Genomic DNA, 12,805 nt, shown 5'->3' with positions numbered 1-12,805 from the left:
CCAATTTACTGAAATTCATTCAGCAAAGGCCCAGATTTTCAAAGGTATTTAGGCACCTAACTCAATTGAAATCAATGTCACTTAAATATCTTTGAGGTATGAGTACTTTGACAGAACAATATCTTGGAGGTGGAAAAGGTCAGTTTGTAACTTCCTGAGCCATTCCTAAGTAATCAAACAGAATATTTCCTTAATCTATGCAATTGTAGGTACATGTATTAGGGAATACAACTAAGCAGAAAGAGGGCTCCCCAGAATTTAATCCAGCTAGTAATTACAACAGTTCACGTCACTAGAAAATTGTTCTACACTAAACTATTTAACAATAATAAAACAATTTTTTTCACCAATACCAAGGATCCATTTTATATCACTTGCCTCCTAACAAGCTTTAATTATTTGGCTACTTAAATTCAATTGAACTTTAAAAGAGATGAACTGAAAGACCTTTTTACCTTTTAGTTTTTTTTTCTTATTCAGCAGTTCATGATTTTAAAATATTTAATTAGAAACCACAGTTTGAATGGTTTAATCGCTCCCTTTCTTGATTCTTTTAAAAACTGTTTTGGCTAATACTCATGAAGTTACACTGACTAAACATTTTTAGGCTAAAGTAGTAATAGTTTATCAGTGATATAAACTACAGTTCATAAATTAAATCATATGACTCAGCAGCTGGAACAGAAGCAATATTATATCTCCTTTTCCCAACAGTGTTAATGTGGCTTGGCATGTTTAGAATGTCAGTTTTCTAGCAGAATTCAGATGTTCAAGAGAATAATGCAGTTTCTCTCTACAGATTATGTATGGTTCTTCACACACATACACACACACGCACACACAGACACACACACATACACTCCCTCTCGCTTTTTCTCTCAAGGTGATGGGTACAAATTGTACAATTTGTAATTCTTATGTGACTATAAAGAGAAAGATTTCTCAAAAATGGAGAACTATATCAAAGAGAATGAGGAGTCCTGTGGCACCTTAGAGACTAACAGAATTATTAGGGGATGAGTTTTTGTGGGAATAACCCTCTTCATCAGATGAATTGGAGTGAAACTTATAGAGCAGAGGTGTGTATTTATGTACAACAAAAGAAAGAAGATACTTATCAAGTGTAGGACCAGTGTTAATGAGATTAATCAAGTCAGGGTGGATGTGGCTCATTCACAGGAGTTGATGGGGAGATACGAATATAAAGAGAGAAACATTACTTTTGTGGTTTGTTAACCAGCTTAAATCTTTATTAAGGCCTAATTTAATTGTATTGAATCTTCAAATGAGTTGCAGTTCAGCTATTTTCCTTTGTGATCAGGTTTTGAAGGTTTTTTTGCTTATATGTTTTTTAGAAGGATGTCTACTCTTCATTCTATTACTGAATGACCAGAGAGGCTAAAGTGTTCCCCAACCCACAGTTTTGTGTCACCTTTCTTGAGGTCTGATTTGTGTCCATGTAACCCTTGGTGAAGAGTCTGTCCGGTGTTGCCAATATAAATGGCAGAGGAGCATTCCTGGCACTTGATGTCAAATATCATGTTTGTGGATGTGTAGGTGGATGAACCTCTGATGGTCTGGCAAATGTAATTAAACCCAGTGATGCTGTTGCTTGTATACTTGGGTATAATTTTAGTTGTTGGGTTTAGTGCATAGGTACTGAGTGGTGATGGTGGACTGAGATATAGAAACAGTTAGATTAGATAATCCGGTGGTTCCTTCTGGCCCTTAAACTCTTTATAAAACTAACAGTAATACCAAATCAATGTTGTCATTTGCTACCATGTACTGGTATATGATTTATAATGGAGGGGGGGGGAAGCAGAATCAGTTACCATATGAGCTGCACAATTGTAACTGCAATAAAATTCCCCAGAACAATACTTGCTTTACATGCACAGAATGTTCATTGTGATAAGTCATCCCTAATGAGATAAATGTTCTCCTTAATGAGACAGAGGTATTGTCACTGAACCAAGATACCATGGTTGATATTATAATAAAACAGAACCTGGTTTTATGAGAGTGCCTACATATTTTGAACAATGGCTGTAATGGACAATAACAATTAATAGCTTAAGTTGTATGCCAAAACTGAAAAGCTTTCATCAATTCTGTGGAGGCAAGCCGTTCTGAAGCCTTGAGTTCTACTTGCATCTTTCATAACCTTTGTTTTAGATAAGTGGCTGATTACAAGCAATGAACCTCCACAAGCCATCATTTGAACAATTCAAAGCAGTTTTAAAATCAAGTTTGAGAATGATTTCACACACTGTAAAATTGCATACACACACACACACATACACACACACACAGTTAAAGAACACTACTAAGGATGTACAATCAAGCACTCAGAAAATGCCAGAATTACAATTGCCAATGCAGCTGTGGATCTCTGAGTTTTCTTGACTGCAGCACTTGGCAGCATGAGCCATGGAACTTGGTCTGAGGCCCCTCAAGATCTGTCTCGGCTGCATGGTGGGGTAGTTCCAGACTTTGGAAATTAATTTAATTGCAACTGAATAGTACCATAGCCCAAACCTTGAAAGCCTGAGTCACCTGGCATGAGCCAACCATGGGTATCTAACTGCAGTGTAGCCATCCCCAGTGTTGCACTGAAAGCTGATTATCCACAACTCACAAATATTTTTCAGAGATACTGCTTCCCAGTATAGAGTCTCTCATCCTGTAAGTATGGCCTTCCATCTTTTTTCTTAGTTGCATACAGATAAAAGTATATGTTACAACACTCCATGGATTGCTTGCACCCAGTTGACCATGTGACCCAGATTACACTGTATCAGTGACTTGTCTTTTTCATTATTTACCGCCCACTCAATTTTGTATCACTTACAGACTTTATTAGTGATAATTATGTTTCCTTCTGGTAAATGATAAAAGTTGAATAGTGCAGGATCCCAATGGAAACATATCTTTATGATGATTCTCCTCTTTCAATTACATTTAAAGACCAATCAGTTAGCCACATATTAATTGATATAATTTTATGTCATTTTAGTTGCTAATCAAAATGTCATGTGGTACCAAACACCTTCCAAAAGCCTAAGTATATTATATTGACACTTTTGCCTTCCTCTACCAATATGTAAACTTGTCAAAAATATCAAGTTAGTTTGATGGGATCTATTTGCTATAAATCCATGTTGATTGGCATTAATTATATTACCTTCCTTTAATTTTTATTATTTCAGTCACTTCATTTTCTTGCCCACGATTGATTTAATAATGCTAAGGGTACTTCTAGACTGCAATCTCTTTCGAAAGAAGCTTTTTTGGAAGAGACCTTCCGAAAAAACTTCTTCTGAAAGAGAGCATCCACACTTCAAAAGTGCATTGAAAAAATGATCTGCTTTTTCAAAAGAGAGAGCCCACACTGACTGGAAGCTGTTTCGCATGTCAGCTGTGATTACTATGGACAGAGTGGTCACCAAGGCACCTGTGCTTTTTCCTGGACGCCTCTTCTTTCAAAAAAAATCACACTCGCCTTTTTCAGAAAAGTCTTTCTTCCTCACAGAATGAGGTTTACCAATGTCAGAAAAATCCTTGCATTCTTTCAATTTTCTTTCAAAAGAACGCAATAGCAGTCTGGATGTAAGTGACTTTTTTTCAGAAAAAGGCCATTTTTCCAAAAAAAATCTGCAGACTAGACACACCCTAACAAGGATATAATCCATATAATGCCATTTACCACTTTTTAAAAGAAATATCTGCACAATGTTAGCATGTCTTTTGGAACTTCCCCAGTGTTCCAAGACTTACTGAAAATCAACCTTAATGGTCCAGCCAATTCGTTTAAAACTTTTGGATGTGTTTTATCCTGACCCACTTATTTTAAAATGTCTGACTTTAGTAGCTACCATTTAACATTCTCCTGAGAATTCTACTATGTGACATGACTGCGTTATCTGTTTTTCCAAATTCAGAACAAAAATATACATTGAACACTTCTGTCTTTTCTGCATTATTATTATAAGTCTATTGTTTTCTTCTGGTAACTGATCTGTGCCATTATGTGGATTCTTTTTGTTCCAGATATGCCTAAATCCCCTTCAATCTTATTATCCTTAATTCTGCTGGCCATAGGATTTACATTGTGTTCCTTTACTTTCCTTACATATGTTTTATAGTGCCTAGCTTCTGATTTATATTTAGTAGTATCAATTTCCTCTTTCTTTCATTTGTTATATATTGTTGTCATAGCAGCTCTCATTTTCCTTCTAAATCAGTATCTTTAAGTCAGAATAAAATATTTGCCACTCTTTGGACATCTAGTAAAAAACATTTCGAAATGATTCCCAGTTATCATTCACATTTTTTATTAAATTCTTCCTTCTAGCTTATTTGGCCCACAATTATTTTCAGCTCCATGAAAATGGCTCTTTTCAGGAACGAAACATAGATGTCATAGGTTTGGATTTTATGCTCTTTGCCCTTTATAAATGTGATAATGTCATGACCACTGGTACCAAAGCCACTATTCCTTTTTAGTTCTGTGATCCATTAGGCATACCCCCAAAACAAGCATTTGACACCCTGAAACAAATGATAATGGATGTCCTTGATAATGATAATGGATGGACTATCAGCTGGATAACTGGGACAGCCACTGACATGCCAGTATGAAGCATTCAAGAAAGCATTGGGTGTAGATACAGGGACATCCAGCAGCTTAGGCCAGCCAAATCCCAGCCAGAAACTGAATGGATCCACCAAAATAGAAAGAAAATACCATCTAGCTGTGCTATCTGAAGTATACCAAGTAATATTGCAATCAGACCACCAACCTGAGAGACAGTCATAGCAAGTCCCCTTCTTAGTGCTCCAGAGAGATTTAGCATATGCTGATTTATCTCCAGAGATCACATAGGGTGCATCTACACTGCACCTTTAGCTCGAAATAAGCTACGCAATTTGAGCTATGCAAATTACGTAGCTTATTTCGAGTTAATTTAGAAATAGCTTATTTTGTAATTTGGCACTCTCTACCCAGCACCAAATTTTGAAATAAACTGCTATTCTGAAATGTCAATCCTTGTGGAATGAGTGAGCCTGTTATATTTCAAAATATGGGCTTGTTTCAAAGATGCGGAATAGCTGTTTCAGGATACTAGAAGTATCCCGAAATAGCGCAGCAGTGTTGATGTACCAATATTCTCCAAGATGACCACTATTGTTAGCTGACATCCTGAGCAAGGCATGTACAGAATTATCAGTGAATTGGGGAAAGGATCAGGACAATCAATCCATTAAGATGTACTATGACAACTGCAAAGCTAATGGATATCAAATGGCGTATGGACAAGGACATCAACGTGTGTACTTGTCAGATGGAGCATTCCAGACAGTGTATTCATTGGCAATGGATTCTAATTTATCTTGGTAGAATTCAGTGAATGTGAACACAAATTGGAGTTTGGTCCTACCCCAGCCTACTTAGATGATAGGGTGAAATCAGCTGTGAAGACAGCTATGAGACTATTAGAGAGGTGGTTTCTTCTAGCTCTGACACTACTTTTGGCTGACCCTATCTCATCATAGGGCTGTCAAAACTGTCCAATGCATGCATTGAAGGCACAACAACTAAAACCTTGCTACCAACAAGGGGAGCTCATTTCAAGACAGAAGGGTGCAGATATCTCTGGAAGGAGAAGCCAACAGTCAAAGAAAGCAGACACTTGAGTATGACAGGTCAGCCAAGGATGCACTGGCCTTAGACACAGGCATTCCTATCAAAATCCAGCCATTAGAGAAACACCAATAGGTGTGGCCTAAAGGAGTTCTGAAGGATGAAGGGGTATGCAGGTCTTATGAGTTGACTACATGAGAGAGACAAGTAATCCAAAAGAACAGAAGGAATTTATAACGCTGTAGATACAACAGCCAGAGAGAGCCTCACAAGATTACCACAAACTGAAAAGACAGAGAAATATTTAGAAGCCAACCTAACAAAGAGGGAGGAGATGCCACAGAGTGACAATTTGCTAGCCTCAGAGACAGAGGGAGGAGATGCCACAGAGTGACAATTTGCTAGCCTCAGAGACAGCAGGCTGTAAGGGTGCCAAGAGTCCCTTATTACAAAGGAAACCCTTAGTTTTCATTTCTGCACAAGAAAACTAGGAGTTGCTAAGTGCTACAAAAAGCAACATGAAATACCCTGGCAAATATAGGTAAATACTGATTGTTATATTTATTTATGTTATTATTAATAATGCTAATGATATTAGAAGAAGGGATAGAGCAGGGGTGCTAAGAAAATAGTCTTTTTCGAAATACAACATGGCAATCTTAGCCCAGGAGAGAGTTTGGTGTCCTCAATAGGCAACCACACCAGGAGTAACCTAACTATCTCAAATCAACTAAGTCTGTGCACAAGAGTCCAACTCAGTTACGTGTTAGCAAACTCTGACCAAAGGGACACAGGGATCCAAGTATCAATGTTTTAAATGTTTCTGTTAAAATGTTTGTAAAACAGGGAAATGAATCGTATTGAATGGATCTGGACCAGTCAGAGGTCCCATGCTTTTTGGAGGGGCTGTTATTGATGTTACACCAATAGAACAACATTTGTAGGGTGTTACATGGAAGCCATTCAGCCATATGAACAGGGGAGTCCATGAGGTTTAATGAGTCTATTTGTTCAACTCAATGTGAATTCAGCATCATTCTTTGCTAGTAAAATATTCACCAACCACAACTGCTACATGTGGAGGGAGAATCTTTGCCTCAGATCTTTAAATTACAACTCTCTTTTGAGATATGAGGCTTATTATATTCTCTTCATATTTGTATTAGTCACAAGAAATCTTCCTTAGCCTGGGATGGCAGAGAAACATTGCCTACTTTAAAGTCGCTCCCAATGACTATCAGCAGTATATGGCATTTGAGTTAGAAGACTTAGGGTTTCACACAAGGAAGAGAGGTGGACAACTACCTGACTTCTATGTGATAGTACATGGATAGATCTTTCTCACTAAGGATCTGCTAAATCATACATAGCAGAACAGCTTGGCAAAGCAGTTGCAGGAGGGTAGGTATTGTGGAGGTTAATAAGCCTGGAATTTTCTCTTCTATCCCTGCTGCTAAGAATCACAAAGCTGAGACTTGTGTTTAAATTCCTTTCCTAGTGACATCTTGTGCAGTAACTGTCCCTTTCCCCTTTCTTCATTGAAGATAGTAACTAAATTAATTACATTAACTTTGTGTGCTGGCTAGCTCTTTAATAAATTTGTCTCTAGACTGGAAAAGGAAAACAAAATCATTGTCTGACATGTTCATTGCTTAATATAAAAGGTCACTTTTTGCTAAGGGCAGATTTGCCAAGTTGACAAGAATCAAAATATGTCCCTTCTTGCTAGAAACTTTGATTGTTCATGACAATGAAGGAAGAGCATTGCAACAAAGCCAATAGACAGAGTACAGGCAGTCCCCGGGTTAAGTACAAGATAGGGACTGTAGGTTTGTTCTTAAGTTGAATTTGTATGTAAGTCGGAACTGGTACATATGGTAGGGGAAACTCTAGCCAAACATTTCTCCAGAGCTCAGTTTTATTCTCCCACACCTCACTTCCCTCAGTCCTTTATTCTCAAGCTGAGGTGTCTGCTGAGAAAAGCTGCTCCGCGTCTCCCTAGTCTGCTGGGGGGGGGGGGTGCTAGCTTCGTGTCTCCCTGGTCTCTGCTGGGGGGAAGCAGCTAGTGTGGGGTTGCCTCACCCCGTTTGTAAGTAGGGATCCGATGTAAGTCGGATCCATGTAACCCGGGGACTGCCTGTATATCCAGTGCTGAAGAAAGCTGTCTTACCTCCATGAGCCCAATTCAGTCTGTCCTCTAGGTACTCCTAAAGCTCTCAGAGCATCTTTTTGTGGAGCTCATTGCATTCATAGATGAGGAGCAGCTGGAAGCTATCCGGTGAAGGTAGGGGATACAAGCAATATGTCACAAGACCAAATTATATTTAGAGGGGGAAATTAGTGAAGTCTGACCTTTGATCTTAATGATGTGGTGTTCTGGTGCCTGACTAAAAAGCATGGACAGGGAATGAGGGCATTTTTGTTTCATGTCCCTCATCAAGCTAAAGGCAGTTGAGTCCACTATTTGGGCACCACGCACAGCTATTCACAGAAATACACATGCAAATAACCCCTTAGAAGCTAATGATATCCTAGACAATATCACATCCTCTATAGCCCCCTATGCAGTGGCTACTGTGCATTAGCCAATGACAACTTGTCCTGTGCAGCAATTGTGCTACTGGGACATGAATGAGCTAATGAAGCAGTGAGAACAAGTGGTCCAAAGCCTATTCTTTATTTACTAAGTCATTTTATTTCATGCTGGTCCCTATAATCAATGAGGTTGTGAGCAGAGCTGAGCAAATAATGGAATTTCCAGTGTGCTGGCAATTCCAAAAAAATCCATAAAAAAGTTAGTTTTAGATTGAACTAAACTCTTTTAAAATTAAGTGAATTAACATCTCAAAAATGTCCAGGCATACTGAAATAAAACATTCTGTATTTTTTTTAAATCATTTTGGGCATTTGGAGAAAAGCAAAGGTGGACTAAATTCACACACTATCTTGGGAAGTAGACTTCCCTTATAACCTCTTTTCCTCCCTATCTCCCCTCTCCATCTGCTGCTTAATTTGTACCTTTAGACCCCTTACTCCATTTATCTGAATAAGTGGGTTGTGCCCACAAAACCTCATGGTACCATCTATTTTTGTTAGTCTCTAAAGTGCTGCAAAACCATTTGTGTGTTTTTTTGGTCAAGTGGTTAGGGTTTTTCTTGGGATGTATAAGACAGGTTCAATTCCTCCCTCCCCCCCCCCCCACCTGAAGTGGAGAAAGGATTTGAACTTGGCGTCTACCAGCTTGCAGGAAAGTACATTGGCAACATTGCCATTTCAGGAGGATGGAGGAGCAGCAGCCATGTGTCCTGGCGCATGACTTGCTTTTCATCCCATTCCCCAGACTATCAGGAGTGAGGGGACAGTTCTTGCATTCTGTACTTGCCTCCCACTTCCTGATAGTCTGAGGAATGGGTTAAAAAGCAAGCCATCTCCCAGAGCACATGGTTGCTGCCCCTACCACCATCTAGAAATAGCACCCTTGCTTGGCAATTGGATATTTTTGGTATATAATTCTTTCTCAAGGTTTCCTGTTGAAGTTGTTCCACTTTATATAAATAATCATTAAAGTGGGGACTTGAATGTGAGGCTTATCCAATCTCTGTGCATGACCTAACCACCAGATTAGAGGCATTTTCATGTTCCTTCACTGTCTCAATGACTATCCATTTTCATTCAGAGTTGAAATTCATAGACTTTCATAATGTCAATAAATAATATGGCATTCTATAAATATATGTGAACTTTTCCTCTGGGATTTCTATAAAACTTAGTCAAGCTGGATGAACTTCTGGTTTAGAGGTAATTTTAGTGCTAAAATACAGCAATTACAGTGACACAGTCAAGAATTCCCAAATTACAATCATGTGTTGGATGTACAGGACATAACAGTTCTATCTTGAATTCCATTGAAACAAAACTTAAATAGTAATACAGTATCTAGAAATCAGCCATGTCTAGTCCACTGTGCTATGAACCACAGAAACAAATTCTGTCCCAGGTGAACAGAAAACAAGAGAGCAGCTACAGAGAATGGTTTTGGGTCTTGCATTCTGCCATTTGAGGAAAATTCCTACAGATGATATTATTATGTCCTGCACATTTCTATCATCTTTTTCTAGACTATTTACTCAGTTCACTAGAGTATAAAGATCAGCTACTAATGTGAATAACCATGATTATAATTTTTATTTATAAATATAAAAAGAGATGTAGGTGACCCAAAACCACATTTGTATTATTGCAAGTTTTATATAGAAAACAAATATTTGCCACAAGGAAGTAGCTGTCATTGCACATCACATGGAGCTGTCAGGCCCTGCAGGAATAATCTTCTTTGCATATCTTTAAGAATAAAAACCTTTCTAATTAAAACTTCTAAAGCTTCTTATCTTTCAGGCCTGGATGAAGCTGCAGTGGAATATATCATTCCTAGTAACAATGGGTAAAAGTGTAATTCTCTGTATAGTACAAATCTAGTTGATTGTAACACATTATGTTCATTAGAAAGTAATAGATTTTTTCCCCTTGTTTGATTAAAGCAGCTGCTATTTAATCTGGGTTAAGAGATAGTGTATTGGCTCATACTTAAAGCAGTGATTGGACTGACAGAGCTTTGGAATGACACCAAAACCATCTTCTATTTAGCAATACAATTTTATTTGCTACTAATATAACAGATCTGTGAGAGATCAGCAGAAATGCATCTTAATTAAATAGTGCAAAGACGTCTCAGTAGAGAAATAATAGCTAAAATTAAAGAATTAATACAATTTAGCAATGGATGGTGAACAGGTTCATCATGGAAAGTTATGAGCAAAGAGGACATGGGCTGAGAGAGCAAATGAGAATTAAGATGTCTTTTTATTGGATGTAAAGGAAAATATTAATTTTTCAACCAGTAAATGAATGTTGTAAAAAGCTTTTTAAATGATTTGGTCATTAAAATAATTTATAAAACCCAATGCATTGCTCTTAACATTTTAATCAAGTTTTGTATGTCTGTGTTAAAAGCTGGAGTTGCATGGACCTTAAACTGTCCAAATATATAAATAAATACACATCATCAACTAAATGGCCTTTATGTCTTGGAAAACTCTAGATTTATTTTAGGGAAATTAAACATAATTCTTAAATGGTCAGTCTGTTCCAAAGCCTTTGGGAGAGTTTTCACTGGTCTTTGGATTAGTTTGGATTTTATATGTTTGCTATTAAGCATTTAAAATTACCTTGCTGTGAATCTTCAAGCCAGATCAGAGCTGATGACAGGAGAGGAGCCTTTGGTGGAAGGGGCAGAGCTGGAGGACTAGATTCCCAAAAGTCAGCCCTTCAGCGATGTAAGGCATGCACCTGTGGAGCTCTGGCTACTTTGACTTCTTGTCTGAAGTGATCATAAAGAACTAAAACAGCAACTGAGAATTAGCATTTCATGAGACTATTTCAGCCTTGCCTCTTTCTTCTGGCCACATTCTTTTTGTTATATTGAGAAAACAAACAATATTGCAGCAAATGAAAATAACACTTCCAAAAGAGAATCCACTTTTCTCCTCTGTACAGGTTGCTTATAAGTTCCATATTAGATTCTTTCACTCTACCTTCTTTTTCTAGTTTAGATCATTGATATCTTTAGTGAGAGAATTGGCCTATTCTGTAAGAGTATGTCTACACTACAGTGTTATTTCAAAATATCTTATTTTGAAATAGCGCATTCACACTGAGTGGACTCTGGATTGCATTTAAAGACGACCAGAACCAGTTCTGGCAGGGCACCAGGTCAGGACTTACTGTGTGGGGCTGCTGCCTGAGGCTATCTGAGGCCTGTGCTTAAAGGGATCCCCCCCGCAAAAGCCAGTTCTCAGGTTTCTCTGCTTGTTTCTCTTCCCCAATGAGTGACCGCAAAGCATTTTGTCTCTGCATGCTCTAGTTGCCCTCACTCGGGACACCACAGCACTCTGCAACATGGAGCCAGAGCTGCCCCTGGGCACTCTGGTGCTTCTCTTGGATGTGTTGCTGTGAGCCTAGCTGCACTTCCTGCAGGCTGCCATACAGGAGATTCATCGGAGGGCTGTCAGTATCCAGAAGGCCCTGTAGGAGTGCTTCCACCCTGAGTAGCACTGAGATCCTCTCTGGTCTGCCCCAATGGAGTTTTGTGCCTCATTCCTCCCTCACAACCTTCCACTTACCCCTCCCTAACCCCCCTTCCTGATGTCAAATAAAATTCACCTACTTTCATGAACACAAACTCTCTTTATTTAACAAAACTGGGGGGGGAGGAGGGAATGAAACTCTGGTGAGACTGGGGAAATAAAGTCGGAGAGGGGAGAAGAGAGGCTGAGAGGGGGGAGGGGAAACCTGAGAGGAGGGAGCTGGAATGGGGAAGCAAGGGGAAGAAGGGGGAGGGGAAGCTCAGGGTCAGGGTTGGGGGTCTCGTCGAACCAACTCGATTGTCATGCAAACCTGCTCCTGGGTTTGCATGTGGCCTTTGTCCTGCCATAGACGGCTGCGTTCCTCCATCTGGTGTGGAGATCATGGACGTTGGGGACATTCCCCTCCCCCCCAAACCTGAATAAGGTCCATGATCTCCAACCTGGATCAGGAAGGTGCCTGCCTCCTCCGGGCCCTGGCAGGCTCCTGGGAGCTGGCAGACTGCTCCTGGGGAGCAGTGGAGGGCTGGCTGCCAATTGCTTGCTGGCTCATGTTTTGCGGCCACTGGGTCAGGGGCAGTAACTGCTGGCTCTGGGCTGGCAGGCTTGGAGCTGGCACAGGCACTGTGGCCAGAGTCAACCCCTTTAAGGGCTCCGGGGAGGGGGGAGGGAGTGGAGTGTTCTTGGTTGAGGGTGGAGTGAACAGCAGGGCACCCTGGGAAGGCTGGAGGCCCCCTATTTCAAAATAAGTGTCTACACAGCACTTATTTCAAAATAGCTATTTCAAATTTGGCATTATTCCTTGTAGAATGAGGTTTACCAAATTCGAAATAAGCGCTCTGATATTTCGATTTAATTTCAAAATAGCAGTTTGGCTGTGTAGATGCTAGGAAAGTTATTTCAAAATAAGGGCTGTTATTTTGAAATAACTTTGCTGCCTAGACATACCCTAAGAGCTTCCACAATGATTGTGAGCTCCTGGCTTTTGCATGTATCATAATCATCATCTCCTTATTAG

The sequence above is a fragment of the Pelodiscus sinensis genome, chromosome 6 (assembly GCF_052426305.1).
Source record: "Pelodiscus sinensis isolate ZL-2025 chromosome 6, ASM5242630v1, whole genome shotgun sequence".
NCBI classification, from domain to species: Eukaryota; Metazoa; Chordata; order Testudines; family Trionychidae; genus Pelodiscus; species Pelodiscus sinensis.
Note: the sequence above shows the minus strand (reverse complement) of the source record.